This window comes from Cygnus olor, chromosome 3, assembly GCF_009769625.2.
Source record: "Cygnus olor isolate bCygOlo1 chromosome 3, bCygOlo1.pri.v2, whole genome shotgun sequence".
Classification (NCBI taxonomy): Eukaryota; Metazoa; Chordata; class Aves; order Anseriformes; family Anatidae; genus Cygnus; species Cygnus olor.
In genome coordinates this window covers 74,207,949-74,230,070 of record NC_049171.1, presented here as the reverse complement: position 1 = coordinate 74,230,070, position 22,122 = coordinate 74,207,949, and the positions used below count along the sequence as shown (strand labels likewise).

General features: G+C 39.6%; 1 long non-coding RNA gene across 3 annotated transcripts in view; it reads left to right on the top strand.

Moving 5' to 3' along the window:
* The first annotated feature begins 11,327 nt into the window (after positions 1–11,327).
* LOC121068249 overlaps positions 11,328–22,122 on the top strand; it is a 131,588-nt gene continuing 120,793 nt past the window's right edge. For all 3 annotated transcript variants that reach the window (XR_005818747.1, XR_005818746.1, XR_005818745.1), the window contains exon 1: positions 11,328–11,454. This is a non-coding gene — a long non-coding RNA (uncharacterized LOC121068249). The remainder of the gene's footprint in view (positions 11,455–22,122) is intronic.

Genomic DNA, 22,122 nt, shown 5'->3' with positions numbered 1-22,122 from the left:
CTGGAACATGAGCATCAGTTCTGTCAGCCTTTTCAGGATCTTCAAATTTTGGCTTTCATTTTACGACATCTGACTATGGCTGCAGAAATTATGTGAAAGCACAAGTCAGGTTCAGATCAAGTAGGCACCTGCCTGATTTCACAGAAAGTCTGAGAAAACAAGTCAAAGAAAAGAAATAGTCCTTTTCTATTGGAAGGGAACTTACGAATACCAGTAATTCAACTTATGCTATGAGGATTGTTCTGTTTATCTTTATGAATGAATGTGAAGAAAAAGTAGGAAGGAGAAAGATTATACCAAATTTTTTTTATTTGTATCCATGCTAAAGAAACATCTTTAGGCCCATGCAGGATCAACATGGGGACAATGCATTTTTTTTATTATTTATTTAAAAAAAATCAATGAGAAAGGGGTCATGAGAACATTCACACTTAGCAGCAAGCAAGACAAATCCAGACACACTTGTGACAAGACTCATAGACTGTACATTCCAGTTCAACCAAGGTACCTGTCTACTGCTGGCAACCTAGGAGAAGACTTAAATGAACAGCACCAACAAAAAACACGAACAAGCTAAAACCAACAACCAAATTCACCATTCTACCATCACCATGACCACCCAGAAAAAGAAAAAAAAAAAGAAAAACCACCCCCAACACAGGGGTCTTGGTATTTCTTCAAGCTTTTTCTTATTTTAGAAAATTTAATGGCTATTTCAATTACTTTTTGCCTTTTTTTTTTTTAATAAGGCAGTTTCATCAAGTTTCATGAATAGGTTGTCACTGTAGTAGGTGACTTTGCAAGGTGTCAGGTTGGAGAAGTTACTTCTTAGAGCTGACGTGTTATTTTTTTTTCCTTTCTTTAGGTGCAGATCCATAAAACTCTGTAGCTGCCAGAAAAAAAAAAAAAAAATTGCTTCCTTCTGTCTCAAGCTCCTAAGACTAGATACACACGCAGTCCAAATTCTGTAGTAGTCACATTGTACTCCTATGGGATATGCCGTTGAGGCATTACTGTCCCTGTCTTTAACACATGGACATCTCAGAGAAGGATTCCAGCTTGTCCTAGGAGTTGTATTTCAAAATATGCTATTTATTCCTGTATTTATTTTTGACATGTAGACCCTTTATTCTGTTCCCTGAGGAAGAGCACAAGAAAAGGAATGGTTAGGAGAATATCCCCCCCCTAGCATTTTCTCCCACCTTTTAGTGAACTACTTTTTGTTTGAATCTGCACTCTTTTGCCATCCATGTTAAAGAGCAACTAAACAAGCCATGATGAAAAAGGAATAGAGAAAGATAGTATTATTATCTTCACAACTTGCCGCCCAAGATTTCAGTTGACTGTGGAAACCTGCTATGGAATGACATTGTTACCAAGAAGTGTGAGAAGGATAGAAATTTCTGCAGGTAACAAGAGTAGTCAGAATTATAACAATTCCTGTTTAAAACAGAAAGAAAGTTGGAAGTAAGCCGGAATCCCTCAGTAATATCTAATCTGTGGAGTAGGAAGGGGACTTCATATAGCAACATATGGTGCTGCTCACTGCTGGAGACAGAATTCTGTGGAAAATGCTTCCTGAATTTGGGTCCCTGGTGCCAATTCCCATGTCCTTATTTTAGAGATGGAAAATTGGGAGCAGCTGTGATTACCCAGGAATATACCTTAGGATGGTAAAGTAAAACACAGTAACCACAAAACCCAAATTCCGTATTTAATCTCTCTCTCTCTCTCTCCCTGTGGTTTGGAGCCTATCTGATCATTTCAATGAAGTCACAGCAGGGGAAAGGATAGAAATGTGATTTGAACTTTCTTCTGGTAAAAATTTATGCATTCATCTCTCAGTATAAAACTGCCATTAACCCAGAAATGTTCTATATTAACATATGAGTAATTATTGATATTCTGTGAACTAGAATGTGCATTTTGAAATCACTAATTATTACAGCAGATTTTTAATAATTTTTGTAACCCTCAGTTTCTCTTTATTGCATTTATGAAATAAATACAGGGGCTCCCAGAAGGTGAATGTAATATTATTTTCTATTCACCTTTCATCAGGGACTGGCAGAAATTTACAAACATCAATTAACTTTCACCACACTGCCATCTGGGAAATAACTTTTCTTGCACCCATGTTACAGATAGATAAATAGGAGTTAAATAACTTGGTCTGGATCATGTAGTAGATTGGGAAGAGTTCTCACACTGTCTCCCAGTTCCTTACTCATGACTAACTAGTAAGCATGCTGCCACATGGTTTATTTACATTTTGAGTCTGTTTTTAATGGACTAAGTTGCTGTTTCTTTTTCCTCTGAATCATCCAAAATTTGGCAACACTGTATATTAATAAAGCTTTTGCATACTTAGGCTGGTATTTATAGCTAAAGAAAATATTTATCACCACCTTTGGTTGTTTCTAACATTTGTGTATGCTGCTACCACAGAATGCTAGCAAGCAAAGCACAAATAAGTTTTTGTGGTTCCTTGTAAGACTTGTTTCCACTGAAAACAGGACAATGGGAGCTTTTGGATCAGTGCCTTATGCTCGTATTCCCCAGTTAGTTTCATTTTTGCTTGCACAGTAGCCTTTCAGCTTACAAATATTTTTATGGTAGTGGTTGATAAGGCATGCCCAAGATGATGAGGAGCTGCTTTTTCCTATTGTGGATTTGTGGATTCTTATACACTTATCAACTCTGCTTAGACTGATTACTAACTTTATTTTTTTTAGTTTTCCATTGTAAGTTTTTTGTTTGTTTGTTTGTTTTTCCTGTTACTTTTAGCCCCTTTCAGACCAACAATGGTATATCTAATTATTGATGAAAGCGTAAAACTTCTGGTTTTTACAACTATCATTTGGCCACGAATTTTCTCCCTACAAACACGAACAGCATCCCTGTATTCCTTCCTCATTGCCTGACCCTCCTTCCAGCAGCCGTACACTTCCTTTTTTCACTTATGCTCCAGTAGAAAATCCCTGGTCAGCCAGGCCGGCCTTCTGCCCCACTTGCCTGACTTCCGATATTTTGGAATCACCTGATCTTGTTTTTTAGGAGGCAGTGCTTAAAGACTGACCAGTACTGACGGATGCCAATGCCTTCAAAAGCAGTTTCCCAGGGGACCTTGCTGACTAGTTCCCTGAGCAGCCTGAAGTCTGCTTTCCCCATATCCAGGGCTGAAGTTTTGGTGACAGTTTTCCTTCTGTCACCATAAATTCTAAACTCAATCGCTTCATGGTCACTATGACCGAGACGGCCGCCAATTGCCATGTCTCCCACAAGACCCTCTCTGTTCTCTAGCAACAGATCTAGGAGGGCACCTTTCCTAGTTGGTTCTCTTAGCACCTGCACCAAGAAGTTATCATCTAGGTGCTTCGTGAACCTCCTGGACTTGCTCGTGTCAGCCATGTGGTAATCCCAGTTGACGTCCGGTAAATTGAAATCCCCCATAAGGACAAGGGGAGTTGATCTCGAGGCATCTCTTAGTTCTGCAAAGAATAATTCATCAGCGTTGTCGTCCTGGCCAGGTGGTCTGTAATAGACTCCCACAATGACATCCCCTTTATTTGTTTGTCCCTTAATCCTTATTCAGAGGCTCTCAACTTTGCCATCGCCAACTTGAAGTTCCACACAGTCCAGCCCATGCTTCACATACATTGCCACCCCGCCACCTCGCCTACCTCGCCTGTCCCTCTTGAAGAGCCTGTAACCATCTATTGCAACACACCAGCCACAGGACTCATCCCACCAGGTTTCGCTTATGCCGATGATGTCGTAGCTGTGGGACTGGGCCAAGACTTCTAGCTCATCCATTTTATTCCTCATACTGTGTGCATTTGTGTAGAAGCACTTTAAATGCGCCTCTTTACACGCAGCACCTTTTGTAGCCGACCGAAGGGCCTCACTAGCACACAGTCCCTCTGATTCTAGCACACCATCCCTTAGCTCATCACCGGCGTGCCTGGTTTTATCCCCTTCCCCCTTTGACTCTAGTTTAAAGCCCTATCTATCAGCCCTGCCAACTCCTGAGCAAAAATCCTCACCCCTCTCTGAGAGAGGTGCATCCATCTGGTGCCAGCAGGCCTGGTGTCGCGACGACCTTCCCGTGATCGAAAAACCCAAAATTCTGCTGGTTGCACCAGTCCCAAAGCCACGTGTTAATGTGATGAGTCTGCTTGTCACCATCAATCCCCACTATGGGAAGGACAGAGGCAAACACAACCTGTGCCCCTGATCCTTTAAGTAGTCGCCCCAAAGCCCTAAAGTCCCTTTTGATCGCTCTCAGACTTCTCATTGCTACTTCACCATTACCAGCCTGAAAGACCAGTAGCGGGTAGTAGTCGGTGGGCCGTACCAGGCGCTTGACTTTCTTAGCGAAGTCTCTCACCCAAGCCCCAGGGAGGCAACAGACTTCCCTGTGGGTTGGGTCCGGTCAGCATATCGGGCCTTCTGTGCCTTTCAAAAGGGAGTCCCCCATGACAATAACCCTTCTTTCTTTTTTGATAGTTGATGTAGCAATGCGGGGGGTGGGTTGCCTTCCCTTAGGCATCCTCTCCAACTGGGACGGGCTTTCATCTACTTCGTTGTTCTGACTGTCGTGTTCTAGACCCTCATACCTGTTATATAAGGGTAGATGGGAAGGGGCGGTGGGCAGGGACAGGGCTCGCCTACCACCCTAAACAGGAACCTGCCTCCATTCCCCCCCTTGGTCTAGGTCTCCTCCTACTGTCTGGCGGGATGAGGGAACTTTTGTCTTCTGCGTAGCAGGAGACATTTGTGCTGTGGCACGCTCGTGAGTCCGTCTCAGAGAGGGCAGAGTACACCTCCACCAGTCAATTTCCCTCTCTGACTCCCTGATGCTCCTGAGCCTGCTCACCTCCTCCCGAAGCTCTGCTACCTGGCTGAGCAGCTCTTCAATCTGGGCACACCTGCCACAGGCATACCCCTCGCTGCTGCCGTCGGATACCGACAGAAGACTCGGGCACACCTTGCAGCCCAAGAACTGGATGGCTGCGTGTTTCCCTGAGCCCTCCGTCTGAGTAGCCACATTGGTGACTGCGGCTGGAGAGGCTGCAAGAGATGCGGAGGCCATGGTTTTCTGCCTGGTTGATACCATGGCCAGGTTCCTCGCAGGCAGGTTACAAGTACCGAAGGGAAAGACCGCTGCAAAAGAGCTGCGAGGGGCCCTGCCTGTGCGCACTGCCGCGCAAACTGCCGCACCCCGCCCTTCTGATGCGCCACGCCCTGTTTGCCCGCCCTGTTCACCGCATTCCTGGTCGCTCGCACTCCCTAGGGGCTGCTTTTGAACAGCTGGGGAGGGGGCGCTGCTGGCTCCGCCTACGCCTCGTCAGCCTCCCTCACGAGGGCTGGTGGGTCCTGGCGGCTTCCTCGGCTGCTTCGAGTGGCCTCGATGCCGAAAAAAAAGCCGTGCCTGTCTCGATCCCCCGCTCCGCTGCAGAACGCGTCTGCTCCGGAGCCAATCGCCTCGGCAAGTGGCCGAGTCTTTCCATTTCAAGATCTGGCTGCTCTAAGTAATTAAAACATGTCCATGGAGGTTCTTTAAAGGTCATCTCAGTTCTTCTGTATGTGTGATATTCTTTATAAAGCTAGAAGGACCACTACTACTGTAGTCACAATGTGGTACTGGAGGATTTACTTCCATGCCAAAACAATTTTTTTTTTTAAAAAAAAAAAAAAGACATTATCATTACATTATTAGAAGTTCCTCGAACTATTTCTCCTGGAGACAAGCTGGTGCCAAAGAAAACTAGGTACATTACTGTACCAATGACTTTCAAGTTTTAGGGACATTCTCTCAGGAGAAAGCCATCCATCGTCATTTATGAGCTTTAGAGATGCCAACTGGTTATTTCATTTTGGAACTGAGATGGACAATTATTAGAACAGATGGGTAGGTACACTATGATAATTCTCTTTGTAATATAAAGCATTATTATTTAAAAATATATCAGATTATACCTGAATTATTGGTTGAGGGAGCAGTCAGCAGAGGCATTATTACCCTGAAGTGACTGGTTACTGCTATCTGTTCTGAAATGAAATCCAGTTATACGATGCACATCTATACTAGCAGGGTGACTGTATAAAGTAGGATTAGCAAAGTTACCTATGTATAAAGAAATATAAGTTAATAACATGAAAAAGGCCTACAGAAGGACTTGAAATTACCCAGACTGGCCCTTTGCTTCACAAGGGGCTAGCCATCTGTTACCATTTGGGCAAGTGATAATCACACCTAATCATGCCCAGCAGACACAAATATTTCCAAAGAATATGAGAGCAGCCAGAGGGTGTGAGATCAAAGGAAACATTTGAAGAAAGAAGTGACAGGGAAAAAGAAGATCTAGAAGAGAAGATCTGAGGAGCTGGGAAGAACCAGGAAGTAGAGGATCCCAAACCAAATTCTCTTCAAGATTTTAAAAAATATTTCCTTTCTGCTAAGCGACTAGATGCTGGTACTTGATCTCTGAATATCTAAGAGTGGGTCAGCTGCACCATGCATATTTATGTGAACCATTAGAGCTGAGTGAAGTAAGAGGCTTTACTTCAATCTTTCGTATTTTTTTCTATAAATTTTGTAACTTTTATCTTTTTAGCTTCAGTCAATAAATGGCTTATTTTACAATTAGTTTGGCTTGAGTTTAGGTTGATTTCAGGGTGCTAGCAAATGTCAAGATCAGTTAAGTGTTCTGAGAAAGGAAACTTAAACCTGACTGCAGGATTTATTTATTTTTTTCCACTATCCAGTCTATCCAGTAAATCTGTTGTTCTTGGTTTCTAAAAGGAATCTCAGCAGCTACCCAGCTACATGTGCCAGTTTACAAGCTGAAGTAACAGTCATATATGTGGAAGAAGCCTCTTCTGGCTAACAGCATTAAGTATAAAATAGCCCAACCCTCAAAGTGAGTGGTATGTGACATTTAATTTAGAAAGAATTTTTAAAAAGCTATTTTTTCCTTGGAAAACATTAGAAAATATTCATGATATCAGCTAGAGAGGGTGATCTGAGGAGGGGATTTTTGATAAAGGTAAGAATGGAAGGATAAGCCGTCTGAAGTGCAAGTGAAGTATTAAAAGAAAAAAGACTGCTCTGATGCATTCTGCAAGCATGAAATCTGTTCCAGGCCTGAAAGCAATTTAGCAGAAGAGAGTCTGTAGCCAAGTGTTAGAGATTAAGGAACTAAGGTAAGAAATTCCAGCCATATTCCAAAACAGAACTTTTGGAGCAAGCACATTAGCTACAATCTCTGGAGAAATAACTGTCATTTAGAATATGGACACTTAGTAAATACTGTGTATTCTAGTCAGCTTTTCTTTACCTTAATGGTGAGTCAAAAAACTAACATAAAGCCATCTTGGATGTGGACATGGCACTCTGCTTTCATACTGGGTTTATGGTGTTTATAGTAGTGTTTGTAATGCAGGTACTATTTCTGGGATACCAACTTACTGCAAAGTGGAAACGAGTTGTGGTTGGTTTGTTGTTGTTTTTTGTTTGTTTTGTTTTGCATATTTTTGTACCTCTTATAAAGTGTCTTTTGTTATTTCCCCTTTTGTCTATATGATTAGTATTTTCTTCTTGTGAACTCTCAAGATCTTGGTAGAAGTTTCTACAAGGCCCTTAAAATAGAATATTTCTTTCATTGGGTCCAAGGAAAGCAGACCTAATGGACAGTACTGTTGGAGCTTTTCTTAAACAGAGATATTTCTGTTCAGTAGCGAAATTATCATTTTCTTCTCAGATGTATTGTTTTCCTGCACCCAGAAAATAATTTATAAATGCCATTTATTAAACAAGAAATCATATTGAAAGAAGAACAAAGTTTAAAGCCAACATTACTTGCACCCTGGCAATGATAATACAGCCTTATATGGTTACTTTTTTCTTTACTCCATTTTATCCTGATAGGGCAAACCATCCTTATCCAGCAAGTTCAAACTCACAAGGTTTTTAAATCAAAATAGTGAATTGGGTGCCTGAATCATAGAAATCTAGACCTGGAAGAGTACTCATGATTCTTGACTTCCCACCACCTGTCTATCCTGTTCTTAAAATCTTAAAAATAGAGAAGTATATTCTCACCCTCTGTGGCGTGCCTCATCATGTGTTTCACTTTCCTGACTGTTAGACAGCTAGAACTTTCCGAAATACAACTTTGTCTTAGAACCACATTTGGCTGATTTCTTCATGCAGCCTTCAAAAGGAGAATTACCTTACAAGAGGTTTCCAGCATACGTTTTAATCGGGGGAGAAGACTGCATCCTTTGCTTAAGTGAAACACCATTTAAATAATAGAAAGGACCAAGGCTTCTGAATACTCACAGGAACACAAAAGTAACAACAGGCAGTTTGCTTTAAATAAAAGCAAAACTCTTTAACTGACCAAGCTCTCGTCAACACGCTAGCAGTACTGGGATTTCATTTTCAAGTTTAGTATCATAGGCCAACTGATGCAGAGAGAAAGAAGACTGTGGTCACTGCCACATGGTGCATTGTAACAGCAAAACACAGGAAAACGTGAAGAGCATCTGCTTCCAAAGGCAGAACCCCACACAGAGGGCTTTGGAGTGAGGAAGACTTTTCTGGGCTGGATTCATTACAAACGGAAGAAAGTCTCCTTTTTTGATGGTTCATTCTGTAGGGTTATCAACTCATATCTATTTCTTATCCACCCAGGAAGTTTTTTTTGGTGTTTTTTCGTTATCACTTTTGTGTTATATAGTGCTTGTCTTTACACAGTGCCACAGATTTTCTATTTATTTATTTATTTATTTTTCAGTTCTACAATTATCTTCTCTTGGTTTACTTGCCTCGTTTGTGTCAGGAAATCTTTGTTTCCCACTCATAATGGTAACTTTGTGGGTGGCAAATTACATCAGTGGACAAAAAAGGCTTACCCTTTTCCTTCACTTGAGAGCAGAAGGGAGCTCCTTTTGCTTCCTTAGATTGTCACAAAGCTAATGTGTCCTATGCTAGTACTCTATGTGAGTGAGACTCTAGCACAATACTGTTCTCAAAGGAGCAAGTAATTCCCCATTAACTAGCTGCCAGGAATGGCTTACTTATTGCAAGACATTACAAAATCTGGACATGACATACAATTAAAGCCACGCATGCATTTCTTCCATGTTGTTTTTCTATTTAATTAAGCCATTATCCAAAGTGATTAAATTATTTAACCTAGAACAGTTGGTGTATTCGGTCTCTCTTATTTTTATCAAAAATGAAATGCAAGAAGTGGATAGTAGTAAGATATTGTAATTAACTCTCAGTCTTGTTATCGGGGAAAAAAAAAAAAAAAAGAAAAAAGAAAAAAACACATGATGAAATTAGTCAAAGTTACCTAAGAGAATTTAAAACAGAATATGTAAAGCTGCCTGTGTATGCAGTGAAAACCTTGTTATTAAGTTACTACCAGCTATCTGCCAAAGTGAACAGTGATACACTTTTTAATGTGGGTATAACTACACCAATAACTCTTAAGCATTTCCCTATTTTTGTTAGGGATGAAATTTCAGAAAGACCTCTGTTCTACTGGTTTCTGATGGGATATAATGTTTCTACTATTTGTTTTTTATTATTATTTTTAACTGAATTCTATGAGCATGGATTTTAAGTTTGTCTGCTGCTTGTACTCTTAAGGTTTCCACGTGTTTTTGTTGATAGCCGGCTGAATATGAGCTAGCAGTGTGCTCAGGTGGCCAAGAAGGCCAACAGCATCCTGGCTTGTATAAGAAACAGTGTGGCCAGCAGGTCTAGGGAAGTGATTATCCCCCTGTACTTGGCTCTGGTGAGGCCGCACCTCGAGTACTGTGTTCAGTTTTGGGCCCCTCACTACAAGAACAACATTAAGGTGCTCGAGCAAGTCCAGAGAAGGGCAACGAAGCTGGTGAGGGGTCTGGAGAACAAGTCTTCTGAGGAGCATCTGAGGGATCTGGGATTGTTCAGTCTGGAGAAGAGGAGGCTCAGGGGCAACCTTATCGCACTCTACAGGTACCTTAAAGGAGGCTGTAGCAAGGTGGGGATTGGTCTATTCTCCCACATGCCTGGTGACAGGACGAGGGGGAATGGGCTAAAGTTGTGCCAGGGGAGGCTTAGGTTGGATATTAGGAAGAACTTCTTTACCGAAAGGGTTGTTAGGCATTGGAATGGACTGCCCAGGGAAGTGATTGAGTCACCATCCCTGGAAGTCTTTAAGAGACGTTTAGATGTAGAGCTTAGTGATATGGTTTAGTGGAGGACTTGTTAGTGTTAGGTCAGAGGTTGGACTAGATGATCTTGGAGGTCTCTTCCAACCTAGATGATTCTGTGATTCTGTTGTGTTTTTTTCCTCCCATTTAGGATTTTTTTTAATGAATCTTGGAAGGCAGTATACGATACAGCCTCTTTCAACTAATATCTCTGCAGTATTGCCCTCCACTCTGTCAACAGATTAGCTTTTACTTCCAAAAATCTACAGTTGCTTCTGTCCTACTTTCTTCAAGTAACCATACATTGTACGTCCTCCACCAGTTAAAAGTTAGCACTATTTCCTCTTACAGTAAATTTGATTTCTACATTGGATCATTTGTCTAATTAGGAGAAGATTCAAGCACCTAAAATTTTCACCATCCTAATCTCTTTGCGTGTTTTCTTAAAGTCTTGATTAGGAAGTAACCACACAGAATTCAGAAATACTGCTGTGTATTATTCAGGATCCTGCAGAGTAGAACCTGTTCAGGACATCCTAGCATCAGAATAACAGCTGAGAGTGGTCTGGATATTTCAGGACCTCCAGGCAGGTATGCAAAGGATTGCTGTGATGCCAGAGCACTGACTGAGGCAGCAGCTAGTGGTATTTTAGGAAAGGTTGAGTATTGAAATGGTTTTAGGAGGCTGTGGACAGAAAACACCTAGTTAAATGGCACTTTCAAGGCCTGTGAGTTAAGTCGCCTCCTCCCTTCTTCTCTTCTCCTAGGATATCCCTCCTCTATTTTCTTCCTTCCATCCATCTGAGGTTTAAAACTTTTGCTCTGCAACTCTTCCTGATACCTGCAAATGATTCTTTCTCCATGCAGATATTTGATCCTACCCACGTGCACTTTCTTCTTGCTTTCTCCCTCCTCCCTATTTCAGGGGTCACACGCACAGATAGTCAATTATCCTGACTACCTGCTGGGGCTGCCTATGCCTCCAACTGGCCCATGGTCAGGGTGGCCCAGAAGGGCATTCTTCAGGGAAGCTGCAGCTGTGTCAGATAAAAGGGCAGCAGCACCTGGGAAAGATGGTAACACAAATGAAGAGTAGTGTGATTACCTTCAGTGTTTCCTGGTGTTAGGCCTGCATTGCATATATTTAAGGTTGTGATAGTGTTTTCCCTTGAAGTGTGTCTGGCAGATGTGATTTTGGTATGAAATGGGACCAAGCTGGAGAATGACTTTGTTCTGAAGGTATGTTAATCCTACAAAAAATATAATGAGGAAAATATGCAGTTGTCAAGAGCAAGATGAGCTAATGAGAACATCCATGGCTTGCTTAAAGATGAAGCAATATAAATGCAAGGTATAAAGCTGCTTTTTGGAGGAGGTAGGCTTTTATTTATATATATATATATATATATATATATATATATATAATAGAATATGAATATAAAATATTCATATATTATGATATGAATGTAAAATTCATATATATATATATATATATATATATATGAATAGGTACATTTGTATGCTTTACTGTTTTAAGTGTGTTCAGGCACAAACCAGTCCCATTTTTCTTAAGTGGGAGTGGGGTGACAAATTTGAATCTAAAGATCCAAAAAAGCTCTGAAATCTTTATGAACTAATTATTATTCAGGTGCCAAAGAATTACTGAGATTTTAGATAGAAATATTGTAAAGGTAATAGGGATGCAAAGAAACAAGCTAAAAAAAGAAAATCCATATAGGTAAGGTGTAGTGTGCTTCCATTTGTATAATGGAAGAAGGGTGGCAGCAAGTGGCATGGGTAGGGCAGTGAACAAGAAGCTTTCACTTCAGAGGGAAGTCAGAGTGCTTGTAAAAAGCAGGCAAACCTGTTTTCTCTTTTGAGGGGTTGTATTTAATTACTTGCATCGCTTTGGAGATAGGTTCTACGAATCTTTTCAGCAATAACACAGGGACATGGAGCTGCTCCATTTCATGGTTGTGTGTGTTGTATCCAGTTTGATGTACAAGGGTTCAAAACCACCTGGGTTGAATTTTAGTTCTGTACTGGAGTTCTGCAAGGGTATGGTTTTCAAGAAGAGATGTTTCTTGTATATCTTCTTTTTATTTTCTTTTAAAAGGCATCAACTCCTAGGTTCCCCTGACTATAGGGCAGGACTTTGTGTGGGAGGGGGAATTTCTTTTACTGGCCACAATGCATTACTTTTGGCTTTCTTGCATTGTTCCTGGAGGATAGCCTTTGTAAGGATTTTTACATGTGCCTGCCCCCTTTCATCTAGTTTACTGGCTTCCTTGGGGTTTCTTCAACTGCAGTGAGATGTTTGTGTCTCTTGACACTTAATGAACCACCACGGTCTTCTGTGGATGGCTGGGTGACTCTTTATGGAATGCGAAACAGCAAAAGAACCTCCTGAAGTAGCCTCCTGGTGCTCCTTCAGGCTGTTGGGTAGAAGGGAGCAGGTAATGCTTTTTTTAATAATCACTTTCAGGTGAAGTGATGCATAATGTTGACTGGAATTTGAGCTTCAGGGAGTATAACCTCTTTTTAAAGATAATTGTCTGATATTGTTTAGCACCTCTAAATGACTCTGATTTGAGTTTCTCATCTGCAGAGATGTTCAGAAGATCTCTTCTGCAAGAAGGGTTGGTGCTGAGGGATTGATATTTTGCCTGTGTATGAGAGATTATGGAATTCCTGCCTGCTTCTGTGAAAAGGCAATAGCAACTTTGGTACACCATGACTACACTGTTTGTTTACACAACAATTTGGAATTGAAGCTTAGTTTGTGGTGATAAAGCAATATATTTCCTTGTATACTGCTGCTAACACTATCACTGGGTGAAGAACTACAGATGTTGCTTTACTCACTGTTTTTATAAGTCTAAGTTAAGACCTGATTTTTGTAGATGCAAATGAGCACAAACATAATCTTACCATCTGTATCTATACCTACAGATTTTAACAGTGTAAAAACCAGGATAGTTAGTAGACTCTCTTTGTTGCTGTCACAAGTTCCATGTCTACACAGTCTGTCTTGCTAAATGCAAAACTTACTTTTTTTTTCCTTTTTTTTTTTTTTTTTTAATATTACTTGTGTGCAGAGAGGAAATGCAGGCCTTCTAAACACAACTATGCTTTATCTTTGAATGCCGGATCCCTGCTATGATTAGGGTGATAAAGACCCCTGGACAACTATAATCCTTGCAAATTGGTTTGCATTTCTTTTCTTACTATCCACATGATTATAAGTGAACAGGAGTCTAGACATGTCAGAATTTGGATAATAATGTGATGAAATGCACTTCAGAACTACTTATAAAAATGTAAGGCTACAGGAACCTCTAGATCATCTTGTTTATTCTATGCTTTTCAGGCTATGTAACTAGGGTGATGCTATCAATCTGAATTAATATAAACTGTTTCATTCCTTAGAATGAAAGTACTAGTATGTCCCAGGCATAAACAGTAGCAATCAAGATATTTAATGGTGAAGGGCTGCTAAAGAAGCTACTACTTTTCTGAAATATACAAAAGAATATATTTGTGTGTGTGGTGCTTCACTGTAATTCTGCGTTAACTTCTTGTAACAGAGACATCTTATAACTGTGTGGATGTAGTTCAAATAGCATCTTAACAAAGGTTGCTATTTGCTGCAAAATTGAAGTATATTTGAATATAAGGGCACTTTCAGCATATTTGTGTCATCTTGGGGCAGCCACAGGGAGAACTTCTAAGACTGTAAAGCCTATGCAACCAGATACATCCATAATTGCAGACTTTCTTTATTAAACCCTGTGACCAGAGTAATGCTGGATGTGGAATGAGATTCATTAAGTATTTACTGAGAAATAATAAAAATGCATTTCCCAAGCAGAACTCTTACCTGTATTTTCACAGGCTGACTTTGTGAAACAAAAGAATGGAGAGATCAGCCAGCTTGCTGGAAAGTACTGGCCACGTAGTTGTTGGAAGACAATAAATTTGTATTTGAGACAATAGAAACTATTTTATAACTCCTCCTACATTTGTATAAGAAAACTTATTTGTGCAAGAAAATTTCAGCAAATTAATTGCTCTGTTTTTGAATGTCTAGATTTCCCCCAAACTGAAGCCTTAAACTAGGACGAAATTATATTTTGTTCAAGTAACGTCCATGTGTTTCTGTTTTAACTGTCACTTTTTGTATTGTATGGATGACTGAGCAAAACCTGACATTATGTATAGAGTCAGATGAAATATTTGCAATGGCACATGAAACTAGTCAAAAATCAGTTTCTGGCACTTCTGAAAGTAGGCCTGCAAATTAGTTAGAGGAAACATCTCTAACACCTGATAGTAAACTGTACAATGAAGCCCCAGAGCAGTGGGGGAAAGAAAAGTGATGGTGCTATAACCATGAGAGATAATACACGTGCATATATTTTTCTTGGTTGTTACTCCACTGAGTGTAATGTTCACTGATCTGGAAAGGACTGCTATACACCCAAAACTGATGATGATGTTTCAAGTACGACTTCAATGAGGTCCAAGTATTATGATAGCAGTCTGCAGTTGGGGTTGGAGTAATCTTTCCTTCCCCTGCCCTGCCCCTAAGGCCTGACAACCAACTGAATGATTTCCCTTCCCTCCTCAGCCCTCCAATGTTGTTGCAAAACCCAGGGATACACAAAAAATATTTGTCTCTCTTAAAGGGTATTAAAATTAAGTAAATACTTTATTTTTCTTTATTGTTTTGACTCTTACTTTGTGTGTAAGAAAAATGCCTGTTTTCAGGAGAAAACTTCAAACTTTCTCTGGAAAAATGAAAATACTCCTTTAAAATGCATACTGTCAGCTAAAATATATGGCTATCTAGAAATGATATGCCAGAAAGCTGTAATTTTATTTCTCGTTCCCTTATTCTCCAGTGTGAATGCTTCCAACAGGAATAGGATCCCAAACTTGATGAAGCTCATAAACTTGTGAAGTGTGGAAATGGCAGGACACTCTGGGAAGTCAGGCAGTCTGGCCAAGGAACACAGTATATCTGCTACAGATGCCCCCCCCCAGGCACTTAATTAAAACTCCCAGCAGGCAACATCTGCATGAAAACAATTTCACTTTTGGTGAGACTGGAAATTTCAGCTTTCTGATGGATTTTTTTTTCTTTCCTTGGTAAAAGTCTATTCTCTAGTGTATGTGTGAACAGACCCCATGGATTGCATTATAAACTTGCAAATTTCCTTTATAAATAATGTCTCCGTGGTATTCTCACCATGTCTAGCATAAAGAAGTGTCAGAATTGTAATGGCGATCACTTGTGTATGCATGCTTTAGCAGCTTAAGGGTAAATAGCATATGCCTTTCTATGTCATTGAAATGAGTAACATGTAGTAGAATTGGCAATTGCCAAGTAGTAGCAATATTGTGTGATGGTGATCCAGTTGCTAGTTCAAAGGTATTATGGGGGCAGGAAAAAAAAAAAAGAAAAAGATGAACCTTCACAGGCAAAGTAATTACTAAATAGTATTTGGACTGTTATACTTCAAACTGCTGGGTTAAAGTACTATTCACAAGTCATGGCCATTTTTCCTGTTCTCTTCTGCTATCCCTGCCCTTAGCAGTTCTTATAATTGACCTGGGAGTGAGCACAATTAAAATCTTTTTTTTCCAGTTCTTTTCCATACTCATCTTTAAACTTGATGGGAATTCTTAGTATTGAAAATGCAAGTCAGAGAAGTTAGTCATCCACCCCGGGCTTTAGAACATCATATTTGCTGAAAATGAGAGGAGAGTAATTTAAATAGCAGTAATGATTTACAAGTGTCTCCATTTCATGTCATGGCTAGCGTAGCCTGCTATTAGAGGTCCCAGAACCCAGTTTTCATACTGGGTTACAATAAATCATGCTCTTATGGTAAAGAGAAAGAAAGAGCAGCCACTTAAAGAGGACAGTGTAAAAGCCTCAAAGGGAAAAAATTTTGTGGTTGGCATTGAGGTCCCTCAGGGAAGGGAAGAAATATGGGAAATGTATTGATTTCTTACTACTGTATGCACATGCTTAGCCAGAAATGAGTACGGATGAAAACATTATTAATCAGTAAAAAAGAAAACATTAACAGTGGCAGAGGGAGATTCTAAAGGATCTGTTTATACTCTCTGGCACTTCCTACAAAAGGTTTTGTAAGGGACAGAGACACTAAATGAAATGCAAGGGCCATGCTGTAACACATGTAAAACCTGAGAAAGGCTTGAATATTCACTGTGGATCTGCATGACCAGTGCTAGAAATAATCAATGCGTTTGAAAAATATGCTAGTTTATGCACTTAATTATTTCTTTGGTCTATTATTTTTGCCGTTAAAAGCAGAGATCTGTTGAGTTCAACAAGTGACAAGCACCCCTACTGCAGATACTAATAATGTATGATTAAATAAGTGAAAGACTTAGCAGGGTGGATCCTCTACCTCCTTTCTCACATGAATGGTTTTTGAGTGCTATCCACATGGCTGGGACTTGCACAGTCAGACTTTGCATTCATGAAAAAGTTCCCCTTCCAATATTTGTATGCATGTATCTGGTAAACCATGTTAAGTGTAAAAGCAAGAAGATACTTCATTATAATTCATGCTGAAATACCTGTTTCTTTTCCAAGATGCTTCATACCCATAGCATGTCTAACATCTGATTACTCTAGAAAGATGTAGTCCCTTAGGTAACTGAGTTCCACTTTGGTATAGCTGGAGGTTCAAGGCAGTATGATATTTTCTGTTTTGGAAATGAACTGTATGACTGACTATGTGAATTGAAAAGGACATTGCTTTAATCTTAATCATACCTTCAGTAACATAAAGCCATTAAAAATTATAAAATATCAGGAAAGAATTTTAACTGTAGTAAAAAGCTTCTAGGGATTTCTTACAAATTCAGCCTCTGATGTACCAGCAGCTGCAGCCAAGAGGTTGTCTTTTTCTTTTGGACGAGCTGTCTGTAGTTTTTAGCAGAGATGATTGGAGTGTGGCTGAGTCCCACCGGGACTGGTCTGGGTCTGGGTGTGGGCCCTGGCCAGCTCCAGGCTCTGAGGCTCCAGACCTTTGGGCTTTGGTGTGGTAAGGGTATTGTGGAAGTGTGGGAGGCTCCCATTCGATCTAGAAGAAGACAAAATTTTTCACAGGATGTGGTATCAATATGGATGTTCAGAAAAAGGCGATATACAAAAAGTGTTGGCTTGGCTTGTTGTGCTATGAACTACAGACCCTTCTGTCAACCAGTTCATTGAGGATCAAAGAACACTTGATGTTTGCTTTTCACATTTTTTTTCAGGTGTCAAAGTTGTCCCTACATCAGCCTTTCCTTTTTTTATTATTTACCTTTTTCTGCTTTTTTAAAAAATACCCCCCCCCCCCCCCCCCCCCCCAAAAAAAAAAAATACGTCTTTTCATATAACAGCTTTTATAGCTTGAAAATTTTTAACTTGCATGGCCTACAAAGGGGAGAAATGCTTTCCTATCCAATACTACAGGTACTGGGGTGGGTGGTGTGTGTCAAAGAAACATCTATGTTACAGTGTTATGGCTTATCATCAGTTAATAAGCAGCTGGCTTTATTCACTTGCATTTTGCAGTATCTTGTTTATTAACGAGTTATGTAGTTTTAATCAAATAAGTAACAATTACAAGAGGTAATAGTGCCAGCCTTTAAATGGAAGGCAAATCAGTAAGAGTCTAGGCTGAGGAACCAGTGGCAGCAGTGAATCCTTGGGAAATAAAAAGGTATGTGTCAACTAAATGAGGGAATGCCTTGGAGGCCAGGAGAAATGGGAAGCTCTTGGAAGAGAAATCCATTGAGAAATGTCAACTATGTGGATACAACATGTGGCTGAGGAACAACCCCATCATGAGTGGTGGGAAAGCAAGAGAGGATGCTGTGCATCACAGGCACATGAAGAAAGGCATAGATGCCCTTTGTCTTATGCCACTTCCTGGGTATCTGCTCATGGTCACTGTCAGTAACTGCACCTGTTTGAGGGTATGGATGAGGTTTGGTCTACTCTGTGAAGTCCTAAAAATGTGATATTTCCATCTTAGGACGTTTGGGTGTGTTAGGGATATTTCAATTATACTGCATTTAGGTTTTAATTATATTTTAAGACTTTATTGAAAGCTGAAACTCAGGAGGTGTAATTCAGATTTTTAAAATAGTCACTTGATCAAAGAGGCCACTCCATCAAAATTAATGAAATATCTTCCTTTTCAGGTTTTCTATTATTTGTAATAAAACAATCTAATGCTTCTGTCAAAATATTTCTTGACAACAGAAGCAGGAGATGTTGATCAAGAAGAAACATCTGTTTCAATCCTGATTAACTAACAGAGGAAATATTTTACCTTTTGCATAAAATCAACCTGAGTCATTGATAGCTGTAGTAAAGTCTGTAGTGTATTGCTGCTGACTTGTCATGAAATGTGTAATTTGTTTAGAATATTTTGCAATATCAAATGTTGAAAATTGAGAATGTATTTTATTGCTGAGATTAGGAAACTCGTTTTGCTTTGAATTGTGGCGTACCATACTCTGGAACATCAGCATTTCTCACAACATATGAATTCTGAGTTGCCTCTACTACACACACTAAGATGGTGGGCTTGCAGTGTTGTAAACCAATAGTTTACTTATCAAGGACAAGGTTCAGGGTGGAACAATGTATCTGCAGAGTTTGTTTTAGGGAGTAGTACTTGAAATGAATTGCATCAATGCTAAGATCAATACAAGTCTGCTCAGAGGTATCAAACTTCTATTTCATGCTAAACAAGTTCAAAATATTGCCTCTTGCATGGGAAAAGTCACCTCTGATTTTACTTGTTGCCTTTTCTCAACTTCTGAGTTGATGGTAGTTAGTTTGTTATACCCAGATGTGATGCAATATGCCTTTCAGAAAGAATTGAGTGCTTCTGCTCATGCTTCAGCTCATCAGACCTGAACTCCTGCATTTCTAAACATACCACTTTAAAGTTTAAATGCTTTGTTTGTAATGAGAGTTGGAGTTTTATTCATTGATAGGTGCTCATGAAGAATAAATGCAAAACAAAGCTTATGAAAACTCTGCACTTCTACTGCAGTTTTTTTCTTTCATTTTTCTTACTTTAGTAGATGCAACTAAAGAATTTAAACAACAACCTTTCTGTTGAATAATCATACCAGATTCTGGCTTTATTGTTGTAAATTCCATTGAAAAACCCATCTTAATCAGTAGTTTAATGTATATATTTTTTCCCAGATTCAGATGATTCCCTTTCACTCTTCCTCTACTATATAGCAGTGTTCTTCCATGCTTTCCAGCTTTACTTGTTGGTTGCTTGTTCCTATAACTGAAGAATATGGATAGTAGGGAGAGAAGTGGTGTGTGGTGGTTTTTTTTTGTTTTTTTTTTTTTCCCTTCTTCTCTTTGTATTTTTATTGCTCTGTCTGTGTGTAACCTTCTGTAATGGTAGGTGACTTCTGTCCTGGAGTCACATAACTCAGTGTGTGCCCTTCAAGACTTCATCACAATTCTGCAAAAGCTTCTATTTCATTCTAATTATTATGTTATGATGAGAAATGCTATCAGCGTCCTTTGAAACAGGTTGTTACACTTTTCAATTAACAGGTTGGTGGAGGTGATTTACAAATCTCTGATAACAGAGTTTCATAAGGGTTGTGGAGGTATGATATCATCAGTAAAGAAACAATATTTATAAACTATTTTTCAGATGAAATGCTCTGTTTGTTTGTCAGCTTGTATTTGGCAACTAATGCCCTGTAGCCCTGTAGATTTAAAAAAAAAAAAAAAGTTTTGCTACACATACTAAAAGCATGTGCACTTCTTTCATATGGTTGCCATCCCAGTTTTTTCCTAAATATCTTATAAAATTAGAAATATGCTGCATTCCCTAGTTTAACTGTTACTAAGCAGAAGTACTTAATCCTGGTGACAGCCTGTGCAGCAGCCTGTATAGCAGTTCATATCAAATTTCATTTGGCTTAGAGGTGAGTAGGCTTTTTCTGCTTGCCACCATTTTGGGGAAATATACTATTTCCTCTCCAAAACTTCCCATAAGTGGGGGTGCTGATCCCGGTGAAGGGACCTGCAGGACTAAGTAAACAGCGCCCCTAACACAGGCAGGGTAGGGTATAGCAGGCTGGTGAGAAAACAGCCGTGGTGCTGAAAAATGAAATTCTTCATGCTACTAGCTGTTGTCAGTGGTGTTTTTCAGGAGAGTAAAGACAGCAGGATCTTTTACCTGCTAAGAACATGTTTCGCTTTCAATGAAACAAGTTGCATGCTTTTCTTTAATGTGGTGCTTAATTGATTTCTGGATGGGAGTTTATTCAAAAAAATGTTTTAAAAATCCATGTGCTTTGAACAGAATATTCATTAGTTTCTGGATTCTGTACCTATCGTGATATATTCCCTGAAGAATAGCTTTTGAACTGTGTATCCATAAAATACAATGTACGTATGATTTTCATTAACATGAAAAATTCCAGTCTGCTTCTGTCTAGAGACCGTGATTTTTTTTCTAAAATACCTTACCTCACACTCCATATTTACTGAACTACAAGGCAATGAATTGGTGTTGATTACATTATTCAGCTATCAGCTTGTTTTATTCCTTCAGTGAGTGAGGGGGGAAAAGCTCTGGAAGAGGCTGTTGTAAAGCAGCAGTGCTCCCGTGGCACCTCTTCAAGCTCAGGTTGGTTCTTGCTGGGCTCCCATGAAATGCCAGTGCTGTGATAATTTGAAGAGCAAGGAAAAAGAGGGAATGGCTTGTTTCTTGGAATAATAAAGTTACTGCAGAACTGCATTTTGCTCCTTTTTTTTTTTAAATGCTGAAATCTGTACTTTTCTGTATAGAGTCATTTAATTTGAACCTTATTTCCCCAGGAAAATATCCTTTCTTTTTCCCCCTGAATTGCTCTCCCTTTTCTATTTCAAACTAATTCCAAGAATACATTTTTTCCCTTCTATTTAGGGTACAACTGATGTGCTGTTCGTTTATGTTGCACATCATTTTTCACCACTCTTATATTCCCTCCATCTCACATCAAACATAAGCTGTAGTTTTTCTCTTAAGGCTTAACTAACTTTTCTCCTAGCACCAAGATCTTTACTCCCACCTCCAGTAAGCATCTGGAACTGACTATGCCAGGTTCTTTCACCCTCATATTTTATGTTATGTTTATGAGCACTGGGCTGTGATGCTGAACATTAGTTTCTTCTTGCTTCGCGACCCTTGCCCACGTACCCCTTGCTTCATTTCCCCAAAAGCTTGGCATGCGGTGCTCTTGCCTGCTTGGCTGCCATGTTGCAGGCTGTTGTGTGTGACCAGCAGGTTGGTGGGAGAAGGGCAGACAAGGAATACGTGCCACAGCTGTTGGGGCTCATCCATCCATCCACTAGCTTGTTACGTATCTTGCAATCTCATGATGCTCAGTGTTTTTACTATGTAGTAAGAAGTGTTAACTATTATTGCAAGTCTCTGTTTTGGCTGATATCAAGTGCAAAGGCAACCTAAACATAAGGTTTCCCGTTAGTTTCTTACATTTATTTAGCTGTACCTTGCACCTAGTTTGTAAGTGCAACAAGAAAACACTTGAGTGATATACTCAGAAACTAGAGAGAAAAAAAAAAAAGGAGCTGTCACCCCTCTCCATACATCAGAAAGGCCTAAAGAGACTGGTATGTGCTATTTTAAAATAAATAAGAATAATAAAAAAATCCCTAATAGAAATGACTTATCTCAGTTGTGTTCTTCACAAAAATGTTAGTGTTTTTTCAAGGACTTTTCTACTTTTACCATCTAAATGTTAGTTGAACTATTTAATTATTAAGCACTGATGGCTAGAAAAAAAATATATTAATTATGCATCTCCTAGACCCCAGAAAAAAAA